The sequence below is a fragment of the Marmota flaviventris genome, chromosome 9 (assembly GCF_047511675.1).
Source record: "Marmota flaviventris isolate mMarFla1 chromosome 9, mMarFla1.hap1, whole genome shotgun sequence".
Classification (NCBI taxonomy): domain Eukaryota; kingdom Metazoa; phylum Chordata; class Mammalia; order Rodentia; family Sciuridae; genus Marmota; species Marmota flaviventris.
In genome coordinates this window covers 16,493,509-16,518,990 of record NC_092506.1, presented here as the reverse complement: position 1 = coordinate 16,518,990, position 25,482 = coordinate 16,493,509, and the positions used below count along the sequence as shown (strand labels likewise).

The window sequence follows — 25,482 nt, the reverse complement described above, 5'->3', positions numbered from 1 at the left end:
AGAATTATGGTCTAGCATCAAAAGACCAAATCTAAGAGTTATTGGGATAGAAGAAGGCACAGAGTTTCAAACCAAAGGAATATACAATCTTTTCAATGAGATAGTATCAGTAAATTTCCCAAACATGAAATGAATTGGAAAATCAAATAAAAAAGCTTATAGGACACCAAATGTACAAAATTACAATCGCTCTACACAAAGGCACATTATAATGAAAGGATGGAACTTAATGACTGCAAGAGAGATGAATCAGATTACATATAGGGGAAGACCAATTTTTATCTCAGCAGATATTTCAACCCAGACACTCAAAGCAAGGAGATCATGGAACAACATACACCAAGCTCTGAAAGAAAATGGATGCCAAACAAAAATTTTATATCCAGCCAAGTTAAGCATTATATTTGATGATGAAATAAAAACATTTCATGATAAACAAAAGTTAAAAAAAAAATTACAACTAGAAAGCCTGCACTACAAAACATCCTTGGTAAAATATTCCATGAAGAGGAAATTAAAAACAATGGTGAAAATCAGCAGAGAGAGGTATTACACTAAAGGAAAAACTAAACAGAGGAGAAACAAAGTCAATTGAAATACCAAAAATAAACAAAAATGGCTAGGGATACAAATCATGTCTCAATAATAACTCTGAATGTTAATGGCTTAAAATCACCAATCAAAAGACATAGACTAGCAGATTGAATTTAAAAAGGACTCAAAAATATGCTGCCTCCAAGAGATTCATCTCATAGGAAAAGACATCCACAGACTAAAGGTAAAAGGTTCAGAAAAATCAGACCACTCACATGGACTACAGAGACAATCAGGGGTTTCCATCTTCATTTCAAATAAAGTAGACATCAAGCTAAAGTTACTCAAAATGGATAAAGAAGAACACTTTAAATTTTTCAAGGCAACCATACACTAACAAGACATAAAAACTATAAATATATACGCTCCAAACAATGGAGCATCTACTTTCATCAAACAAACTCTTCTCAAGTTCAAGAGTCAAACAGACCACAACAAAATAATTCTGGGTGACTTTCACACACCTCTTTCACCACTGGATAGATATTCCAAACAAAAGCTGAACAAAGAAACTATAGAACTCAAAAATACAATCAATGACTTTGACTTAACTGACATATATAGAATATTTCAACCTTTAATGAATGAATATACTTTCTTATCAGCAGCACATGAATCCTTCTCTAAAATAGACTATATATTATGCCAGAAAGCAATTCTTAGCAAATATAAAAAAAGTAGAGATACTACCCTTCATTCTATCAAATCATAATGGAATGAAGTTAGAAATCAATGATAAAATAAGAAATAAAAGCTACTCTAACATCTGGAGACTAAGTAATATGCTACTGGTTGAACAATGTGTTGTAAAAGACATCAAGGAGGAGGTTTAAGAAATTTTAGAGGTAAATGAGAACACTGCTACAACATATCAAAATCTCTGGGACACTATGAAGGCATTGCATGAATTTCCTTCCTTAAAAGAAGAAAAAGTCAACAAATAAATGACTTAACATTACATCTCAAAGCCTTAAAAAAACAAAACAAATCAACACCAAAACAGCAGCAGAAAAAGAAAAATAACTGAAATCAGGGCTGAAATCAATGAAGTTATAACAAAAGAAAGAATTGAAAAAATGACAAAACAAAATATTGGTTCTTTAAAAAATAAATAAAACAAACCCTTAGTCATGTTAATGAAGAGAAAAAGAGAGAAAACTCAAATTACTAAAATATGTGATGAAAAATTTATTATCACATCAGACACTACAGAAATACAGAAGATAATTAGAAATTATTTTGAAAACCTGTACTCCAATAAAACAGAAAATATTGAAGGCATCGACAAATTTCTAGAGTCATATAATTTGTCCAAATTGAATCAGGATGATACAGACAATTTAAGTAGATCAATTCCAAGTGATGAAATAGAAGACACCATCAGAAGCCTATTAACAAAGAGATTCCCAGAATGGGATGGATACACAGCTGAATTCTACATGATCTATAAATAACTAATACCAATACTGCTCAAATTGTTTTGTGAAATAGAAAAAGAGGAAACACTTCCAAAGTAATTCTATGAGGCCTGTATTTCCCTGATTCCCAAACCAAGCAATGACACATCAAAGGAATTAAACTTGAGATCATTATCTCTAATGTACATATGTTCAAAAATTCTCAATAACATTCTGGTAAATGGAATACAGAAATATATAAAAAAGATAGTGCAGCAAGATCAAGTGGGGTTTATGCCAGAAATGAAAGGTTGGTTCAACTTATGGAAATCAATAAATGTAATTCATCACATCAATAGACTTAAAGATAAGAATCATCTCAAAAATAAAGAAAAAACTTTCAACAAAATACAGCACCTCTTCAAAAAACTAGAATAACTCAGGATAACAGGAACATATCCCAACACTGTGAAAGCTATCTATACTAAACTATAGGCCTACATCATTTTAAATGGAGAAAAATTAAAAACATTAACTCTAAAAATTGAAACAAGGCAGGGATGCCCTCTTTCACCACTTCTATTTAACATAGTTCTTGAAACACTAGCCAGAGCAACTAAAAGAAGACAGAAATTAAAGGGTTATGGATAAGAAAAGAAGAACTCAAATTCGCCCTATTGGCTGGTGATATCATTCTACATCCAGAAGACCCAAAATTTTCACCAGAAACCTTCTAGAACTAACAAATTAGTTCATCAAAGTATCCGGATATAAAATCAACACACATATATCAAAGGCATATCTGTATATCAGTGACAGATCCTCTGAAAGGTAAACAAGGAAAACTACCCCATTTATGATAGCTTAAAAAAATAAAATACTTGGAATCAACAATGAAAAAGGTGAAAGACCTCTGTAATATCAACTATAGAATGCTAAAGAAATAAAAGAAGTCCTTAGAAATGGAAAGTTCTCCCTTGTTCTTAGATAGGCAGAATTAATATTGTTAAAATGATCATACTACCAAAAGCACAAAACAGATTTAATGCAATTCCAATCAAAACCCCCATGACATTCCTCATAGAATTAGAAAAAGCAGTCATGAAATTCATCTGAAAAAAATAAGAGACCCAGAATTGTAAAGCAATCTTAAACAGGAAGAGTGAAGTAAGTGGCATCAGTATACCAGACTTTAAGCTACACTACAGAGCAATAGTAACAAAAAACAGCATGGTATTGGCACCAAAATATACTTGTAGATCAGTGGTATAGATTACAGGACACAGAGACAAACCTACATAGCTACAGTTACATTAGATAAAGTAGCCAAAAGCATACATCAGAGAAAAGATAACCTCTTCAACAAATGGTGCTGGGAAAACTGGAAATCCATATGCAACAAAATGAAATTAATCCCCTATCTCTCACCATGCAAAAACTCAATTCAAAGTGGATCAAGAACTTTCGAATTAAACCAGAGACACTATGACTCTTAGAAGAAAAAGTAGGCCAAATCTCCATCATGTGGAATTAGGCCCTGACTTCTTTAATAAGACTCCTATAGTGCAAGAGTTAAAATAAAGAATCAATAAATGGGATGGATTCAAACTAAAAAGCTTCTTCTCAGCAAAAGAAACAATCAGTGAGGTGCATTTAAAGCTGACATTTTGGGAGCAAATTTTTATTACACACACCAGATTGAACACTAATCTCTTGGATATAAAAAGAATTCAAACATCTTAACACTAAAATAAATAAAATAACCCAATTAATAAATGGGTCAAGGAACTGAACAGACACTTCTCAGAAGGTGGTATACAATCAATCAATAAATATATGAAAAAATGTTCAACATATCTAGCAATTAGATAAATGCAAATCAAAACTTCTCTAAGATTTTATCTCACTCCAGTCAGAATTAAGAATACAAACAACGAAAACTGTTGCCGAGTATGTGGGGAAAAAGGCACATTCATACACTGCTGGTGGGATTGCAAAAGTGTTGCAGTCAATATGGAAAACAGTATGGAGATTCCTTGGAAAACTGGGAATGAAGCCACCATTTGACCCAGCTATCCCACTCCTTGGTCTATACCCAAAGGACTTAAAAACAGCATACTACAGGGACACAGCCACATCAATGTTTATAGCAGCCCAATTCACAATAGCTAAACTGTGGAAGCATCCAAGATGCCCTTCAGTAGATAAATGGATAAAGAAAATGTGGTATATATACAAAATGGAATATTATTCAGCATTAAGATAGAAAAAAAAATCATGGCACTTGTAGATAAATGGATGGAATTGGAGAATATAATGCTAAGTGAATTTAGCCAGTCCCACAAAAGCAAATGCCAAATGTTTTCTCTGATATAAGGATGTTGATTCATAATGAGTTAGGGGTGGGAGCATGTAAGGATTAGTGGAAGTCTAGATAGAGCAAAGGAGAGGGAGGTGAAGGGAAGGAGCATGGGGGGTAGAAAAGACAGTAGAATGAGATGGACATCATTACTCTAAGTACATGTATGAAGACACAAATGGTGTGACTCTCTTTGTGTACAACCAGACATATGCAAAATTGCACTCTATATGTATGATATAAATTGTAATGAATTCTGCTGTCATATATAACAAATCAGAATTTTTAAAATGCATTATTAATTTTTGTCTTAAATTTCACTTGACTCTTGTACATTGTTTAATTAGGCCATGTCTTTCTCACACTGTTCAGTTACACAGATATTCATGTATTTTATGTATATTTCCTTTGAGAGATGTGTGCTTTGCCAATATTTTCCTGAGTCTGTAGCCTATATTTTTATTTTCGTGACAATGTTGACACTGAACAAAATATTTAATATCAATGAAGTATGATTTATAAAGGTTTTCCTTTAAGGTTTGTGCTTTTGGAAACATTGATATATGCCTATACAGGGTCATGCATACTTTCTGAAACATTTTCTTCCAACCACTATGAATTTTTAACATTCTATATAGCTAAGTAAATAATAAGGAGTCAATAATTTCTTAAGACAAGAATTTTAGTTTTAGGGTTTTCTGCATAGAAGTTCAATTTTTTTTCAAGAAAATTCTTTGCATCCTTCTCAAACAACTAAGTTTCAATAATAAAATGCTTATGAAAATTAAACCAAACTAAATAAGAATAGTAAAAATTCACTGTGTTTTGTATGAGACAGTTTCCATTGCCACTTTCAATTACATGGAACGGAAGATCTACCTGGACACTGTATGCCAGACAGGTTAGTAGCTCTCAAATCTTTTCAGAGGGAGGTTCCTGTGATTTCAAGCAGCATATTGGAAAGAAATTTCCAGAATTATTACAAATGCTATCAACTTAAGTAGCAAGTCATTGTCGGGGTTGGGCCAAAATTATAGCTCTGCTGGGGTGTGCATAGACTTCAGTACAGATTAGCCAACAATTTAACAGGAGTTTCTGGAGAATGAGAAAATAAAATGGGTACTATTGAAATCCTAATTATCGTAGTGATTTGAATGACTGGGTGCAAGTGCAAGGCCACATATACACTCATGGCTGTCCCAAGAGGGACCCCAGTGAATGTGACCATGTAAATGCAGGGAGTATAATCCATCAAAAACTTGCAAAGTTTCTGAAATTTTAATACATTTTCCAAGTTTCCAAGCCAGCCACAAGTTCATTTATAAATAAATGTTGTTGGAAGTCTTCTTGGCAGGGCTATTAAAATATACAATAAATATCATTGGCTGGTCACTAAGCTATACTGACCAATGAGAAATACTTAGGAATTAAGGCACTGGAATAATAACAACAACAACAATAACAACCAGATTTTATCAATAGTTTCACAACATAAGTTGCTTTCACAAAATTAGCCCAGGCAAGAGACTAAACAAACAAACAAATAACAACAACACCCCTTTCTAAATGGTACTAAAGTCTGGAGTTGCTGAAATATGTTAAATCAATTTTTCAGTGTTAGCCAGACTTTATAAGATATGTAATGAAACAAGAAAGTATGACTTGTACAAAGAAACAAAATCAATAACATTGAAAATAGAAGGTTGCTGCTAGGAGTCCTGTGCTATGAGGAATATGAAATAAAGTTTTTGAGTTGACAGGAAGTGATATCATAGATCAAGTCAAAATTATAAAAAAAAAAAGTGAGAGCCTTTGTGAAGCTAATTATACCAGTGATTATAAAGCATGACATTTGCATATTTTTATTTCCCCTTAAAATACTTTAAGTAGTTTTTAAAACAACAATCTAAACCTATGATTTTTTATATATTAGAACTGATTTTAAAAGTATTAAAATTACTGTAAAAGATAATATGAACAATTTTATAGAAAACAATTAGCCAGACAAATCAACTTCTAGAATGACATCACATCCAAAATGATGGGCAATAATATGAAATCAAATATTTACATAAACTTCTAATGGGCAATTGAATTAAAAATCAATAAATCTCTACACAAAAAAGACAAATACAAGAGGGCTTCACTAATGATTGTATTTTTCTTCTCACATTCACTTTTGTATTTCACCAATTTTAATGCTTTTATTACTGAATTATAGTAATACATAATATTTGGTTTATTTTGATATACTCATACCAGCATCAATTTAATTCCATCCATTTGAGTTCCTAGTGCCTCCTCTTTCCCTCACCTCCTCCTCTATGTATTAGGCTTCCTTTAATCTATTGTTCTTTATTCTACATATTTTTTAACATACATACATGTGGAAACTTAGAAAAAGAAAGATAATCAAAACAAAAAAAATATATAAGTATGGTTTTTATGACGTACAGTAATATATATGAATGTATATTATGATTGATAAAGTTAAAACGAGACAAATCACAAATGTAGATATGAGGATCAGAAGGAAATTTTACATCGAAACTCATAGACATTATTGAAGTACTAATAAAAATATTCCTAATAACTTTCAAACTAAAAATATGCCAATTAGATAAAAATAATTCCTTAAAATCCACAAAATGTCATCCTTTCTCAAGATGAAATAGATAATTTGTATAGTATACCTAACTAGCAGAAAAATTGAACATTATTTTTTTAATCTAAAAGGCTGGTCAGTAAGTATCATATGGAAGTGGTGTATAATGACTTCAACAGGTCCAGTTGACACAAGTAATTACTTGAGAAAAAAGTCCAAATTCTCAGGGTCCTTTCTCCTTCTACATTTTTTTCTCCCTAATTCTATATTAATGACCTCATGAAAGCTGACTTAACAAAATAAAAAACAGGCCTAGTTTACCTGTTTCTGTGTGACATTCTGAAGCCATCCCAAAACTGACCTATGCAACAGTGTAGCCACTTCCTGGGACATCTCTGAAGGATACTGGTGCAGAGATATGTCCCCAGGGGTAAGAACTCTGAGCAGAATTTCTGGTTGTTCATTTAGTTCTGAAGGAAAATGGCCAGATGTCTTATTGGGTACCTATCCATTGGTTAAAGTTAATGGTTTGAGGGATCAATGAGGAATTTGGAAGAAGTAAAATTTAAAAATTTTATCATTAAGAGGTCTTCAGAAAAGATACATAAATAGACTTCTCCAAATGACCCAAAAAAGTAAAGATATTTGTGATCAATGTGAATGTTTATCAAAGGTTGACCTCAGCTGAGGAAGTTTTGCGTAATCAAATGGGTAAGGAAACCTATTCTGTGGTTTCTTCTCAGCCTCTTTCCCCAGTTATCACTAGCGTTATCTAATGGGCTGCTGTGCCAAGAAACCACTCAGACATAGGCAGAGGCTATGCATGGACACAGCAGCCTGCACTTCCAGTTAACATCATCAATCTGATTAGAGTCACTGATGAATATCTAATCTGTCAGGAGAAGTGATTAATTTGAAATTCCTGGTATGCCATCATTTTCTGGGATGCCCTCCAACTCTCTAGGGGCAGACTAATTACACTGGACCTGTTCCATCACAAAAAGAGAAGCACTGTGTTCTTACTAAGATAAAGAGTGTTTCTTCCAAAACTATCTTCTATCAAACAATATTTTTTTTTCTATATTTCACAGGAGGGAGAGTGAGGGAAAAAAAAGGACTCCATTTCTATCTCAAATCATTTTAAATGCAATAGCTTGTGATTTTCCAATTTCTGCCTGTAAATTATTTTCCTGGAATTAGACTTACTATATTTTTCTTTCTTTTGCCATTTTTTCTATTACCCATATTTATGTTTGATTTAATAACTTCTGATTGAGGCTTTATGTAAAATTATTGGTGATTTATTCATGCTTTTCTTTGATCTCAGCTAGGGTAGATTTTTGGGGCATGTCATTTGACTTGTTAACACATATTCTGATATCTTCTACTAGTCAGCAAGTAGTACCACATTTTGTCTCTACTTTGTATTAGGTATCTCCATGTAAATGTGATAAAGACAGACATTATTCACTAAAGACAAGTGTTCTTCAGAGAAGTTACAAACATTACAAAATTCTTATTTAATCATAAATCTGGTGACAGATCAGATTTCTCAGAAATGTTATCTTTGTATATAATAATAATAATGTTTAACTATATCAATAGAAATGAGATAATAGCACAAGAAACTGTTTAGATTTTTCTTATTCACAATGCATATAATTTACCACTTGCTTTTATTTTTTTTACATAAATAACCAAGGCAATAAACTCAATGTAATGCATTCCATTGTCATTTATTTTAAAAAATCAAGTAAAAAATAAAAAAATTATTCTGAGATAGCTACATTGAATATCAATTACATTTTAATTCATCATTTTCAGTGATTACAGTGTAAAACTATGTATGATATATTTGTGAGTGAATTCAAATACATGATTTTAGAAAATATATCCTCTTCCCTAATTCTACTATACCTTTTATCTCCCCAAGAAAATTTTTACTTTGAAAAATAACTTGTTGATATTCAATAAAAGACTTGTCAGTTATTCACAAAATTTTTTTTTCCAGTTCTCCATTTTACTTGTGTACATTTTAATAATATTTATTATACTATGATAAAATAACCATATAAGAATATTAACTTTTAAGGGTAAATAAGCCAGGCATAATATTCCCCAACAACATTTATGAAACTACACATTTTTTTTCTCTAAAGTTTTCTCTGAATAGTCATTATTTAGGTCAAAATACATGTGTATGTGTGTGTGTCAGTGCTTGTGTTCTTCAGTTAATGTCCATTTTCTACTTTTTTTTTTAAATGGCCTGTCACAAATCTATGGATGTCAATGGCATAATAAGTGATACAACAGAGACTATAATATTACAAATTCAATTAAAATCATTGCTGTCAATAGTGTGCAGCTAGTAAGTGTTGCACACACACAAATATAAATATCAATAAAATGATTTGGAATTTTGTGGCACATATATCACGTATAGAACTTAAAACAGAAGCAACTGTCAACATCAGAAATAAAATTTAATTTGAAAATAGTTATTCAAGAGAAACATAAGTCGCAGAGCTAAAGAAACATACCACTGGATACAGGAAAACAAAATAAATCATACAAATACAAATTGCATTGATTCAATTATTTTCCTAATAGTTTTCTCAATGCCATTATAACATCCTTGTTCCTTAGGCTATATATCATGGGGTTGAACATGGGAGTCACAACAGTATAGAAAAGAGAAAGCACTTTGTCAGTTTTTGCTGAATGACTAGCCTCAGGTCTTAAATATGTAATAATAGCTGATCCAAAGAATAACACCACCACTGTAAGATGAGATGAGCAGGTGGAGAAGGCTTTGGCTCTGCTTGTGGCTGATGGCAATTTAAGGACTGTGGAGATGATTTTGATATAGGAGATGAGTATTAACAGAAACGGGGCCGAGACAAACAGCAGAGCAGCCACATAGACCATCAGCTCATTTGTGAAGGTTTCCCCACAGGCCAGCTTAAGTATTGGGGGGATGTCACAGAAGAAGTGGTTGATTACATTGGAAGCGCAAAATGATAGAGAGAAAACCTGGAAGGTCTGACCTACCTGCACAGGAATTCCACTGATCCAGGAGGCAACCACCAGCTGGATACAGACCTTGTGGTTCATGACCAGAGGATACTGCAGAGGGTTACAAATGGCCACATAGCGGTCATAGGCCATCACTGCCAGAAGGAAGCATTCTGTGGCCCCCAGTACAAGAATGAAGCACATTTGTGTAGCACAGGCAACCAAAGAGATGGTCCTTTTCTGGGTCCCGAGATTCACGAGCATTCTGGGGAGAGTAACTGAAACATAGCAGATCTCCAAAAAGGAAAAATTGCCAAGGAAAAAATACATGGGGGTCTGGAGAGCAGGTTCCACTTTTGTTATTACCAAAATAGTTCCATTGCCCAGCAGGATGATCATGTAGATGACCAAGAACAGTCCAAACAGAAACCACTGGAGCTGGGGCACCTAAGCAAACCCCAAAAGGACAAATTCCATCCATGCAGTTAGGTTTCCTTCTGGGGGTTTTCCCTGGTGTTTCATCTGTGGAAAGCAAAATCTGATTATGTGCTTCTCAGAGACCTTCAGGGACGGGTATGGGCTATCTAAGTGAATCTGGTCATCCACATCAATGCTCAAGACCACTGCAATTGTTTGCACAGTAAGAATATGACATTCCTTACACATTCCACCTTTGTATACATTAGATCCTATGCATGGTCACTCACACATTGCCCTAAGATTCTTCAGAATAATGCCATAGTATCTCCTGTCAAAGTCCAGCATAATCCAAATTATTCACAGGCACCTGTACATTGGCCAACTCCTGAAGATAAATCCACAGCTCTGCCATGGAATGTCAGGTTTAATTAATTACATTTAATGAGGTTTAATTAATTTAACTATTTGAAAATCCTATTCTTGGGGATCTCTGAACTTTCTGAAGCATTTTGAATAACACTATTTCATAGTTTATCTTCTCCCACACTTTTGAAAATTTCATTTATTTATTTTTTTAGTGGTGTTTGGGCTCAATCCCAGGTTAATTGTGCTAAGCCACCAACCCTCATTTTAGAAACATTTTTATTCCTTCTAATTACTTATACATGACAGTAGTATGCATTTTGACATCATCCATAAATGGCATAACCCATTTTTCTGGTTGTACATGATGTAGAGTTACACTGGTTGTGTAATCAGTCATATATGCACATGGGATAATAACATGTGATTCATTCTACTTTCTTCCTACCCTTATAGCCCGTCCCATCCCTGTCACTCCCCTCAAAAGCATTAAAATGGTACATATCAATGGGACACCACATTATGTTTTGACACTTGAATACATTGCATAATATTTAAATCATGGTACATATTTATTTCCCCAAACATTATTTCCTGCTGGTGAAATTTTCATTATCTTTTCTTCTAGCTTTTTGAAATAGAGAGTACATTTTTTGTGGCTATTTCAACTCTTCATATCTTCCCATCACTTAATTTTAACATAAATGCCTTTATTACATAATTCATAATTATAGAAAGTTGGAAAATGGAGAATATTTTGTTGACAAATGGAAAAATGTATCCATCCATAGGATATGAAGTGGGACATATTAGAGGATTTTCCTTAGTATGGGAACATGGATCCAGACAGAATTAATTAAGAATGTACTGAGGGAAACGAAGGTGGCCTGTGAGGTATGTGACAGTGTGTATGTATGTGGTGGAAGTGAAAAAAAATATTCTGCCACTAGGTTAAACTCCATGTGCAGTGTGCCCCACCACAGTCTTTGCTGTTCCATAAACAAAGACAAAACAAACAATAAGCCCTAAAGAATTGAAAAACTCTACAAACTTTTCTATTTTATATGTTTTTAGAAACTAACATTGAGATAAATAACAATAGACAATTTCTTCATTTTCCCATAAGTTTGATTGTTGAATTATTGTTTTTTATTGAACTTGGGTTTGAATCCTAACTCTACTATTTATTGTCTCTGATATAAGAAAAAGACATTTAACATTTCTAAGGTACCTTATTTGTCAGAATTTACTGAGACAATACTGGCAAAATATCAGTGATCCATTTTAAAGTGATTGTCATCTAGTTATGTTTCTATACATATAATTATGTCGATTATAGAAATTGGGCTTTAGGCTAACAGGTCATTAGCCCCCAGGTTAATAATACATTGCTCAAAAAATTTTATTTCATAGAGTTATCTGCTTACTTTTTAGGCAGTTTATTCCATTCTTACTCTTCATTTGGGTCACAATGATGGAAAGTTGAACTTGACTCTTTGAAAAAATATTTAAGAGGTACTCATTCATTCTCAGGGGACATTTAGTACATGTACAATTTTAAAGGTGAATGCAATTTTAGATATTATATCCAAAGTATCTTCTGGTTCTTGCTCTTCATTAATCTCAGCCTTGCCTATCATTTCTCCAAACCTGTGGCTTTGGACCTTGCCCCCCAAACACAGAATAAGGGTAGTCATGGAAGTGAGATAGAGTCCTACAAAGATGGTAAGAATTGAACTACAGCTCCTCTTCTTGCTGGCTGAGATTCACACAAATTGCTCTATTCCTGCTGCCATAGGATTAAAAAAAAAAAAAAAAAAAAACGTAACACAGGCCAATAATTTTACCCAGTTTTAGGATTACTGATCTCTATTTATGTAAAACTGCTTTAAGAGTGCATGGCATCTATGCAAGTCTATATAAATGGTACTTATTTATATTGTTTTAAATTTATTTAATGTTTCAGTAACATAAAAATATACTCTAAATAGTTTATTCTTTGTATGATCTTTTTAATGTGAGACTAGAGAAAGATCTTAATGTAATCTTATAATGTTATTAAATTCCCAAAATCTTAAGATAAATATCCAGAGTTCTCTGTCATATTTTTGTTTATATTCTCATATATATCTGTGGTTCTACTATCCAAAATACAAATAATTCCTCAGCCCAGTGTGTTGAAATTTGACCTGATCTCACTGTATGACTTTTATTTTATTATCAATAAATGATCTGGGAGGTAAAGACTCGACTATTTACTACTGCAGATCAGTACAGATCATAAAATAATGGTTGTTCACCATGTATATGGCTTAATATTTTATTCAAAAATGATTCAAAGTAAGACACACTATTAAAAGTATCCCTCATAAGAAGAAAAAAAAAGAACAAGATTCCAAACTTTATGTATTTTTATGGTGAATGGCAATATTTAAAAACTAATTTTACTATTCCAATAACTTTCAGTGATAAATAAAATATAATTTTATGTTATACAAATTCAATATTTTTGTGAAATAATTAGTATATAAAAGAGATAAATACTATTTTATTCAGAGGTAGCAAGGTACAAAGCACAAATTTCCTCAATATGCTCAAATAAGATTTGATTACCTTTCTTTTATGCAGTTGTTTATGTTTTTATTAACCAAAGTTAAAAAAATGCTCTTATTTTTCTATTTTAAATTCAAGATCCTGTTTCCTCCAAAACAACCAAAAGATTAAAGTAATATGTAATAATATTCAAGTTCATCCAACTATTACAAGCTACCTAAGCTTCTCCCTGGGTATATACTTCCTGTAAATTAACAATTTAAAACTTAAAGAAAAAAATTGATCCTATAAGTGTTTTATTTCTCACAATTTTATTTAAAAAATATTATCTTACATTTCTATAGTACCATTCCATGTATTCTTTGATGATTATAAGTTTATTTCATGGATTGTTTTACTTTCAGTCATCTATTAAAATATAATCTAGGGCTGGGTTTGTGGATAAGTGGTAGACTGCTTGGCTAGCATTTGTGAGGCAGTGGATTTACCACATATAAATAAATAAAATAAAGGTCTATCGATAATTAAAAGAAAAAATTTAAAACATATATTTTAAATATTTGCCATTTTTAAATCTAGCCTGAATAGGTACATATGAAAATAATTTGTAACAATGTGTTAGCTTAAAAGGAAATTTTCCTATAATACTTTCTTTTCTTAAAATACAACAGTTTGTACAGTTTTCTGCCTTCTCATAACTTCATATCATTATTTTATAATTATCATTTCATTGCAACTTATATTTAATAGAATAAGAGTTATATATGAGCTGCTTTAATGAAACGTCCAGTTTCCCACTATGTTCTGACTATCAATTTTGGGTTTGTATTATTAATTAAATTTCACCAGGATAAAAAGTTCATATTTACCTTTCTTGATTGGGTTGATTTTTTTTCCTTACTGTAAGGCTTAAAGATTTTGATATTTCAATTGCTTAATGTGAGACCACTTATATCATCATAGATGTTCCATCTGTTTTTAAGATATTTGTTCTTTGAAAAGTGCTTTTTAAATATCAACAGTTCTGTCTACCCCAGGAACTTCTTCCACCTACACATTTAAATTTCTAATTAAGAGCAGCTCTTAGGCATTTGCTTATTTGCTTTATTGCATTTTGCCCAGATAACTTTCACTGTAGCCAGAAGACAGTCTTTTCAGGCTCCCTATGGAAAAGAGTGCACAGTACATTTTCTTTCTTAATATGAATTGGGTACTGAGCAATAACATCTGTAACCATCATAGATTGACACATATCCACATATTATTTTTGTAACGAAGAGCTATTTGCATGTGTGCATATGTTTCCCTGTGTGTGTAGAGCTGGGAATTGAAATCAGACCTCACACATGCATTCATCTTAGGGTTCGGAATCCTGGACTTTATCACAGCCACTCAGGTTACCCTTCAATCATATAAACAAAAAAATAGGTATTACATTAATCGATTTTTACTTTCAGTTTCAAAAATTGCATGTGCCATATTGTGCTGCCTTTAGTTTTAAATTAAATAAATGACATTAAGATATGTTTTATATCAGAATGTTACATAGAAATGAGAGTGAATGAATTACCTGCATATCAGTCACATCAGGAAATGTCATCAATATAATGTACAGTAGCAGAACAAAAACAAGCAAAGAAACATGAAACAGTATCAAAACTACATGATACAATATATATAAAAAATACAAAATTGATTGACAATATATGATGAATTGGCATAGACCAGAGTCTAGTAATTTTTCTCTATTTACCTACTTCTCTATAAAAAGAATATGTAAGAAACTTCCGAAACTCAATAGCAAAAACTACGAATGTCCCAATTAAAAATGGACAATAGAAATGAATAGATGTTTTGCAAAAGAAGACAAATGATCAACAAGTATGTGAGAAAATACACAACCTTATCAATCATGGCAAAAATGCAAAGTAAAATATCACCTCACCTCAGAAGAAGTGACAAAAGATAGCAATTGTCAGTGAGGATGGGAAGAGAAGGGAGCACTTGCACACTATTGGTGAGATTGGAAATTAGTGCAGACATTATAAAAAAGTGTATGGAACTTCCTCAATAATTTAGAAATAGAACTACTATGGGATCTAACAGTTCCTTTACTGAATATATATATTCAGAGGAAATGAAACCAGAATATTGAAGGGAATGCACATTTATCTATTTTAGTCCTATTCACAACAGCCAAGAAATACAAACCATCTAAGTGTCCATCAACTGACAGTCAAGTAACCAAAATATATTACATACATACAATGGACTCTGATTCAGGCACTAAAAAAAAAATGGAATCCTGCCATTTGTCACATTGTAGACTGATTTGGAGATAATTATGTTAAGTAAAATAATCCAAGAAGAGAACAGGTACCACATGGTCTCAATCACAAGTTAAATCTTTAAAAGGATGATCTCACAAGCATTTTTAGTACATTGCTGGTTAGGAGAAGTGGGGAATTTTAGGGGATCCTGGATGAAGGAGAAAATTTTATTAATGAATACTGAGTTAGATTTACATGTGAGAAAGAATTCTCACATATCATAATGAAGAGAGATACCAATACTATACTCCACATTTCAATAAAAAAGGGATTTTGAAATTATTCCCAGAGAGAAATAATAAAAACTTTTGGAGATAGATAGATTTATGATGATGTAAAAATTGGACGAACAGTGTGACTCTGCATCCAAAAAAGGAGAAATGAGAAGTTGTACTTAATTTGTGTACAGTGAGTTGAAGTGCCTTCTGCTGTCATGTATAACTAATTAGAACAATTTTTTAAAGAGAAAGAGAGAGAGAGCAATTTTTTAAAATATTTATTTTTCAGTTTTCAGTGGACACAACACCTTTATTTTATTTTATTTTTATGTGGTGTGGAGGATCGAATACATTGCCCTGTGCATGCCAGGCGAGCACGTTACTGCTTGAGCCACATCCCCAGCCCAAATTATAACAATTTTTAAAATTACCTAATTTATTTATGTCTCAAAGCATTAAATGGTACTCCATCAATAGATAAAATTTTGTGTATTTACATATCATTTAAAATTACTTAAAAATATAATATATTCATAAAGCTATATTGTTTTTGGTGACTATACTCAAAATTAAATACAGCCAGTCTCTTCAACTTGTACCTCCTCTCAGTTATTCTGCCTGCCCTGATCAGCATCTCTGCACTCCCTCCACTCTACTCTCACAACCTCCATTCTACTCTCTGCTTCTGAGTTCATATTTGTAGATGAGATATAGCAGTGAGATTGTGATGGGTTTTTCGTTCCAACTCTGGCTTATGTTACTTACTCTTATGTCCTCCAAGTTCTTCCATATTACCATAAATGCCGGGATTTCCTTCAATTATTATGTACTAACAATACTGCATTGTGTTTATGCCAGATTCCATGCATATATTCAGTTGCTGATGTATAGTTAGGCTTATTCCATGTCCTCACTTGGAGTACATGGTGGAATGAGTATGGCAGTACAGATATCTTGTCAACCTACAGATTTCTCTCTGTTGCACACATACCCAGTAGCGTGATTGCTGCATCATATGGTAGTCCTATTTTTATTACTCTGAGAAACCTCTATGATCTTTTCCACAAAGGATGAATTAATTTATATTCCCATAGTAAGTGTTCATATTTTCATTTTCTCCACATCCTGACCACTGCTTTTGTCTTTCATTTTCTTTATACCATCATTCTGCATGAGTGAAGTGATATCACTTTGTGCCTTTAATTTATACTTCTCTGATGATTAGTAATGTTGAATACTTGCCTTACTGTGGCCACTTTTATGCCTTAAGTAAGGAATACTCATTTTTCTCCCATTTTTTTTAATTTAGATTCTTGGTTTTCATTGTATTGAGCTATTTCGGTTCTTTGTATGCTTTGGATAGTAACCCCTTCTGATTTGAAAATATCTTTCCCAGTCTGAAAGCTGTTTATTCACTCTGTTCATATAGTTCTGAGCTGAAATTAAGCTATTCTGTAGCTCCAGTGGTCTTACTGCCTGTTTTCAGGAGGATACCCTGGGGAATCCATTTACTTGATAAATTATATTATTGGAAGAACTCTGTTCTTTGTATATATTGAAATGTAATACCTGTTTTATTAATGAATATCAGCCTAATGTCCTTAGTGGCTTCTCACAGTCACCACTTTGGCATATGGCCCATTCATGGAAAGGCAAAAAAAGCAAACTGAGTCCTTCTTATGCTTCCTTTTCCCTTCGTTTTTTGTCATTACATATAAATGACATACTCTTCCTCTTCTGCATTTTTAGGGTTCATGTCATCTATTGGGTTACCTGGATAATATCCTAATCTAAAAGTTTGTAATCTGGCACACACGTGCAAAATTCCATTTATTATATAATTAGTGTATTCACAAAACCCATGAATTCAAGTTTTCAAATAATAATGTTCCAGTAAAATGGGATGACCTGTTTATATGATCTTTATTTGATCAGATCTCTGATAAAATTATTAACTGACACAACATATGATACTGCATTCCAGGCAAAGTTGGTTAGGTTACCTAGGACTAAATACTAATGTATTCATATTAATCAATAACTTTAGATGTTAAACAGAATGAATAACTTAGCAGATAAGAGTGTTATATTTTATCATATTCTCAGAGAGTGTTGAGAAAGAGATTAAATGTTCATTACTTTTTTTTTTCCTTTTGGTATTGTCTGTGGAGTAATTCCACACTGACACACAGTGAGTTAAATAAATGAGCTATCCGTGCTTAGTGATGATGTAAAATCTCCATAGTTTGCCCAGAGTCTGAGGTAGGAAATGGCAGTATCTTTTATTCATTACTCATTTAATCACAAACTTAACAACATTTAATATTCATCTACAATTGGCAAGTCTATAAATTAAGAATCAAAGGAGAAAACCAACAACAATAGCTATGAATACATAAGAAACTATTTAGGTAAATGACCTGCCAGTTTATATCAGTTGCAAGTCATAACATTGGATTCTGCTCTTTAATTTTAGAAGAGATTTCTGATGTACATTGCAACTTTATTGAAGAGAAAATAATTTTCTTTAGATATGAAGTATGTAAAACATAAATGTATTTTCGCCAACTGTGTGACCAGCAATTCAAACATTTATACATAAATCTGTGATACTATCATTTTAATCATGAATATTTTCAGTGCAGCAATTACATCCTTATTCTTTAGACTATATATCATGGGATTAAACGTTGGAATCATTGTAATGTAGAAAAGAGAGTGTAATTGGTCAATTCCTGCAGAATAGATGGATTTGGGTCTGAAGTAGGTAATGGAAGCTGATCCAAAAAATAAAACCACAACCAACAAATGGGAGGAGCAAGTGGCAGAATGCCTTAGCCCGTCCTTGGGCTGTTGGCAACCTCAGAATGGTGAAAACAGTTCTGCTGTAAGTGTCAAGTATCAACATAAAAGAGACTACAACAAATAGCATAGCCACTACATAGACAGACACCTCATGCACACAGGTGTCCCTACAGGCTAGCCTGATAATGGTGAATATGTCCCAGTAGAAGTGGTTGCTTTGGTTAGAATGACAAAAATGCAGAGAAAATATCTGGCACATTTGTCCTATCTGGACTGGCATTTCCCTGAGCCAGGAGCCAGCAGCCAGTTGATGACACTTCTTTGGGTTCATTACTACTGGATAGTGCAGAGGGTTGCAGATGGCCACATAGTGGTTATACAACATCACAGCATTCTGCTGCTCTGAACATGAGGAAGAAACACTTTTGCTTAGCACAGCCCAGTAGGAAAATTCTGCTCTGACCAGAATCCTTGGGAGAGTGACTGAAACGAAATATGGAAGGGAAAAAAACAAAACAAAAAAAACCATGGGTTTGTGCAACGCAGGGTCCAGACTGGTTATTATGTCTATGAGGCTGTTCCCAATGAGATAACCACAAAAAGGATGGAGAACACCCCAGATAGAAATCCTTGGAGATTTGGAAGTTCAGAAAATCCCAGCAGGACAAACTGCACCACTGTGGAGACATTGTCTTCTTCTTCTATCTCTTCATGCTTCGTCTGTGGGAAAGATTCCATCAGAAGTAGAAAGTTAACTTCATTTTCCTTCTGTTTCCTTATGTGTACACTAGATATGGCATGATTTCAAATTTACCAGTCACCTTTAAGATAAAAGCATACAACTTCCATATGGTCTGAAATTGTGGTAAAGATATATACTTTTTAAAAGACTCCTAAGAATATCTATAAGAAATTTGTAGTCTTTATTTTTGCTGAGAGTAGTTACACGTCTCTCCTCTTTCTGTGATGAGACATATTTACTTTAATTTTCTTTAAACACTCAAAAAATCTAAATCTGAATCAAGGTTTAAGTGAAGCAATAATTGTAGTCTTTTAGTTGACATTTTTCTGCTCTTCCAACATTGTGTTATGTGTAAGTATCAATTGAAAATTCACTTAAATTTATGAGAAATTATTATTTAAGACATTGCTAATAATATTAAAGAATATATTTAATCTTAAAAATTGATTTTTCACATTTTAGGTTTGATATTCTGTAGAGTCCATTATAAAAATTAATTTTTATCACTCTACCGAATATAATGCAATACTCTATAATTTTTAAAGGTCTATATTCATTTAAATATAAGTTTATGAAATCAGAAGTCAAGCACTTATTCAGATTTTTTTGTCCAATTAATGTTGAGAATGTTACTGAAGCTCTCAAGATGTAGAAGGGACATTTAAGATGGTTTTCCTATCCAGAGAAGCTCAATAGTCAAGAGGCAGACTCATTAACATCTTTGTCTACCAGTTCTTTCTAGAATATGCATCTCTTTATTCTTAATGCAGATCTACTGCATACATAGGACAATAAGCACAAAGCTGCTCTTTGGGATTTCCTAGATCTTTCATGTCCTGAGGAATGGCTTCTATTCTACTGTATTCATTTGTTCCAACTATTCCTTTGCTTTATTCATTTTATAAATAAATTATTTTTTATTTATTGACCTATAATATAATATTGGTTATTTTTATATTATGTATACTATTTTACATGAAGTCTAGTATATTTTTTTTCTTTCTGTGATGAGACTTATTTACTTTAATTTTTTTAACATTTAAAAAATCTAAATCTGAATCAAGGTTTAAGATTTTCTGATTTTTTTTTTTTTGATAAATTACAAGCATGTCTAAAAAAAGAAAAAAGAAAAAGAAGTAATGCTGAAGACTAATGGACAGATTATTCCTGAATTTCTGGGTTTCTGTGCATTTCTGTGTGTACATAAATGTGTTTGTGTCTTTGGTGGTTTGTGTGTAGGAATTATTATATCTCCATTCAGTCTTGAAGAAGAAGTGCACTATCTCATTATTTGCTGAACACTTAACATATTAGTAATAAACTATTTAAATACAAAGAAACTAAAGGGAAAAGGATGTGTACCTCTAACCTTATTAAAAAACTGTTAAATGTGCATAGCGGTCAAGATTTCAGCTTCAAAACCAGATGCAAAAGGAGAAAGAAAAACAGTCTATGTTGGACTTGGTCACCCTGTGGTCTTTCTATAATGGAACATGGGTAAGTTAAACAAGAATTTCTTGTTAAATATACAATATTCTTCCTAATATTGACGTCCTAATGGTAATTCACACTTCTATAATCACAAAATTACTCTAAATGAAAATTTGATATTACAATTAAAAAAGGTTAATTAAGATTCTAAGAGAAACACAAACTACCAGATAAGAAGTGGCTTTATTATGATTATAAGGATATGGAATTCTACCACAAAGTATGTTTTCCTGCTGTACCAGTATAAAATGTTTTTAACATTTATTCTTTTATTAAATTAAGAATAGATCTTAATACATGGACAATTATGAAAAACATTGATTGTATCATCACTTCACTGTGGACTGCCATGTTTTGTATGATCACATTTGATTATCTGACCCTAACTTTTAGGAATTGCAATCCTATTCTTTCTCTTTACTACATCAACTCACTCTTTTTTCATGCTTTTCGCATTTTATTTTTTACTCTCCTTAGCTCTTATTTCTCTCTGTTCAAGTAAGAGTGTACATTTATAAAACCAATTACAACCCAAGCTTCCAAAATATAGTGAACAAGAAAAGGCAGTATGAACAGAACTGGTGCTTCGTCTACACATACTGAATTTTTACCTTCCCTTCTTTTCTTTTTCGTAGGTGGGAAAGTATTACATTTTCATTTGTAAATGGACCAATAATTTTATGAGTACTTAATGTACTTCTACATGAATAACTATATGTAAAAAAAATAAAATATTATCATTCTTGCTACTAACCCAGCTTAGGCTGGAGGTTGAAAAATTTGAGACCAGCTTGAGCAACTTATCAAGACCTAATCTCAAAATTAAAAGGAATAAAGATGAGCAGATGAAGGTCAGTGGTACAGTGCCTCTGGATTCAATTTATAATTCAATTCCTATTGTCTTATACTCTAAATACAATTTTGTATAAGAAGCTTCCTCAAATAACATTCTTGATGATTTCTTCAACTTTTGGAAACTTTAGAAACTTCTATTTATACTTCTAAGAGAGAAAGTTATTAATAATTCAGCTTGATGTCGCTGTTTGTTTTGCTCAGATAGTTCATGTTTATTTAATGGTTATTCCCTTTGAAACAATGATCTTCTGTGGTGTAAATAGTGTGGAGTTGAATTAAAGCTTCTATTGTACATAATACTTATATCAAGAGCAAGTGGTTGGGATCAAATTATAAATAAGACATAAAAGTAGATACCAGTGTAAACAATCAGAAGGATGGGTTTCTGCCAGAAATCTCTAATGATTAAAAAAAAAAATCATGCTAACATATCTCTGTCATTTTATTTTGTTTATTTTCTTAATTTCTTTTTAGTTGTAGATGGACACAATACCTTTATTTTGTTTATTTATTTATTTTTAGATGATGCTGAGGATCAAAGTCAGTGCCTCACATGTGTGAGGCAAGCGCTCTACCGCTGAGCCACAACCCGAGCCCCTCTCTGTCTTCTTAGATATATTTATCATGGATTGTGACTATTACCAAGCAGGAACCTTTCTAACATTAGTAGAATGCAAAGTCATTTTAATACTGTGTATTCAACATTTTGCTCACTTAGTATATATACTTGGGTTGGCACAAGATAAGATGTCTGGATATGGTTGATGTAAAATAGTTAAATACATGCTTATCACACAATTATTTAGCAAATATTAACACATAAGAAGATGATGATGATGACAATAATCTTTCATGCTGCTTCCTTTTATTGAAAAGGATTTTCCATTTTTCTCTCCGTTTACCTAATAATAGCAAAAGTCACAAGAGTACAAATGTAATTGAAATAGTAACCAACAACAAAGGGTTCCTTTTAAATTTTAAATATTTCTTATTGTTAATTTTAATAAAGATAAAAAGTAGATATAAAAATAAATTCTATACTTGTCAAAAGTAGTCCATGCTTACCTATTTTAAAATTAGGTTAATTATTATGCTTACCTTTATTGTTTGGTAATAGAAAACAATAAAGAAGTCTGTCATTTTTATAGTTTGGGAATTTACCTTTATTTGTAACAGAGTTGGTAAGCCTCTTCTAATATATATTCAACTTTCAGAAACAAATAAAACAAAACAAAACAAGCAAACTAACAACAACAACAAAATTAAGAAAGATAAAAAACAGTAAAAAAAACAAAAAACAAAAAAAAAAAAACAGTACTCCTGAAGTAATAAATAGTGTCTGCCTTAGGGATAAATCCTTTCTCAGGTAACTTTCCAATTGAGGAAAGCATTTTCCTTCTTGAAGGAGTCTAATATAACAAACTATGACCTTCATGGCTATTCTATTTATATCCTCAGTCTCTCCTTGTTCTTTTCCTAACCAATAAATATAAACTCTGAAAACATTTTATTTTGTCCTTTGTGATTTCAGTAACACGTATGATATATGCCTAAACATGATCATACATATTTTCTCATATATTTTCTTCCAACAACTCTAATTTTTTAAAAGTTCTACAACTAAATCCATAATGCATTTTGAATTTGATTTCTTGAAATAAGAGTTTTATGTTTTAGGGTTTTTGTGTGCATAAAATGTTTAAGAAAAGTAAGGCAACCTAAATAAGAAGAGTGAAAATTTGCTTTGTTTGTACCAGGCATTTCTTATTAACCACCTTCAATTACATGGAACAGAAGATCTACTAGTACTCTACATGCCAGATAATTTAGCTGCTTTCTGATTTATACAGTGGAAGGTTCGTGTAACATCAATCAGCCTGTTTGAATAATTTCCACAGTTCTTATTAAATCATCAATTGGAGGGGGCAAGATTATAGCTACACCATGGTGACCATAGACTTTGGGACAGAATAGCCAACAATTTAACAGAAGTTTCTGGAAATGAGAAAATGAAAGTGGGTACTGTTGCAATCTGAACTATTGTAGAGATTTGAATGACTGGGTGTGAATGCAAGGCCAAACGCCTGCCAGACTGTCCCAATAGGCATCCAGATGAATGTGACTGTGTAAAAGCAGAGAGTAAAATCCAGTAAACCCTTTCAAAATTCTGAAATTTTAATACATTTTCCAAGCCAGCCACAAATCCATCAATCAATAAATATTGGAAGTCCTCTTGGCTAGCATATTTAAGGACACTCTCATTGGCTGATCACTAAGCTATACTGACCAATGAGGGATAGACACTTTTGAATTCAGACATTGGAACATAACTAATCATAATAATAATCATAATAAGAACAATCAGGTTTTATCAATAGTTTCACAACATAAATAAAACACATCCCACAAAATTAGTACAGGCAAGACACTAAACAAACACACAAAAGACAACAACCCTTCCTACATGTACCAGAATCTGGAGTTGCTATAGTATGTCAGACAAATTGTCCAGTTTTAAACAGAATTTATGAGATGTAGAAAACAAGAAAATATGAGCTATACACAGAAACAAAATTAATATGAACAACAGCAAGTTGCTGTTTATGAGCCCTGAACTATGAGGAATATTAAATAAAGTCTTTTAGTCGAAGGGAGTGAGACCATATGTCAAGTCAAAATTACAAAAAACAAAGAAAGCTTTGTGGCAGTAATTACACCAGTAAGACATAGTGTTTAAATACTTTTTCTATTTTCCCTTTTAAATATTTTAAAGTAGTAATTTTAAAACAATAATTATAAAATGTGATTTTGTATATATTACAACAGATTCTGAAAAAAATTAAAATTACTATAAAAATAATCTGAACAATTTTATAGGAAACAATTAAATTAGACAAATCAACTACTAGAAAGACATGCTATAATACAAAGTAAAATATCTATGGAGACTTTTAATAAGTAAATGAATTAATAATAAACAAATCACTACACAAAAAGCCAAGTACTAGAGGGTTTCACTAATATTGTATTTATCTTCTTACTTCCAGGTTTTTGTATCATCAATTTTAATGGTTTCATAACTGCATTACAGTTATAAGTAATAGTTGGGTTCATTCTGACATTATCCTACTTGCATGGATTCATTTTGGTCCATTTTAGTCCCCAGTGCCTCCTCTTTCCCTCCCCTCCTCCTTTCTGTATTTGGCTTCCTCTATTATACTGTTCTTCCTTCAATATATTTTTTATATATATATATATATATATATATATATATATATATATATATATATATATATATAATATTGGAAACTTAGAAAAAAGAAAGATAATCAAAACTACATATTGTGTTTATAAAGTTTAATAATATATGTGTATATATAGTAGATGATTAAGAAGATAAAACGAGATAAATTACAAATAGTAAAAAAGAGAAACAAAAGAAATTTCACATTAGGACTCATAGATATTATTGAAGTGCTAATTACAACACTCGTAATAACTTTATAAATATGCCAATTAGATAAAAATAATTCCTTAAAATCCACAAAATGGCATCCTTTCTCAGGATGAAATAGATAATTTGTAGAGTCCACCTAAATAGCAGGATAATTAAACTTTTATTTAAAAGGCCCAAGTATCATACGGAAGTGGTGTATATAGGACTTCAACATGACCTAATGGCACAAGCAATTCACATGAAAAAAAAGTCCAAATTATCAAGGTCTTTTCTCCTCT

At 32.0% G+C, this 25,482-nt stretch overlaps 2 pseudogenes; both read right to left on the bottom strand.

Annotated features, from left to right (window-relative positions):
- Positions 1–9,550: 9,550 nt before the first annotated feature.
- On the bottom strand, positions 9,551–10,510 carry LOC139707076 (olfactory receptor 10AG1-like; annotated as a pseudogene).
- Positions 10,511–18,446: 7,936 nt separating this feature from the next.
- LOC114083842 (olfactory receptor 10AG1-like) lies at positions 18,447–19,397 on the bottom strand (annotated as a pseudogene).
- Positions 19,398–25,482: the final 6,085 nt, after the last annotated feature.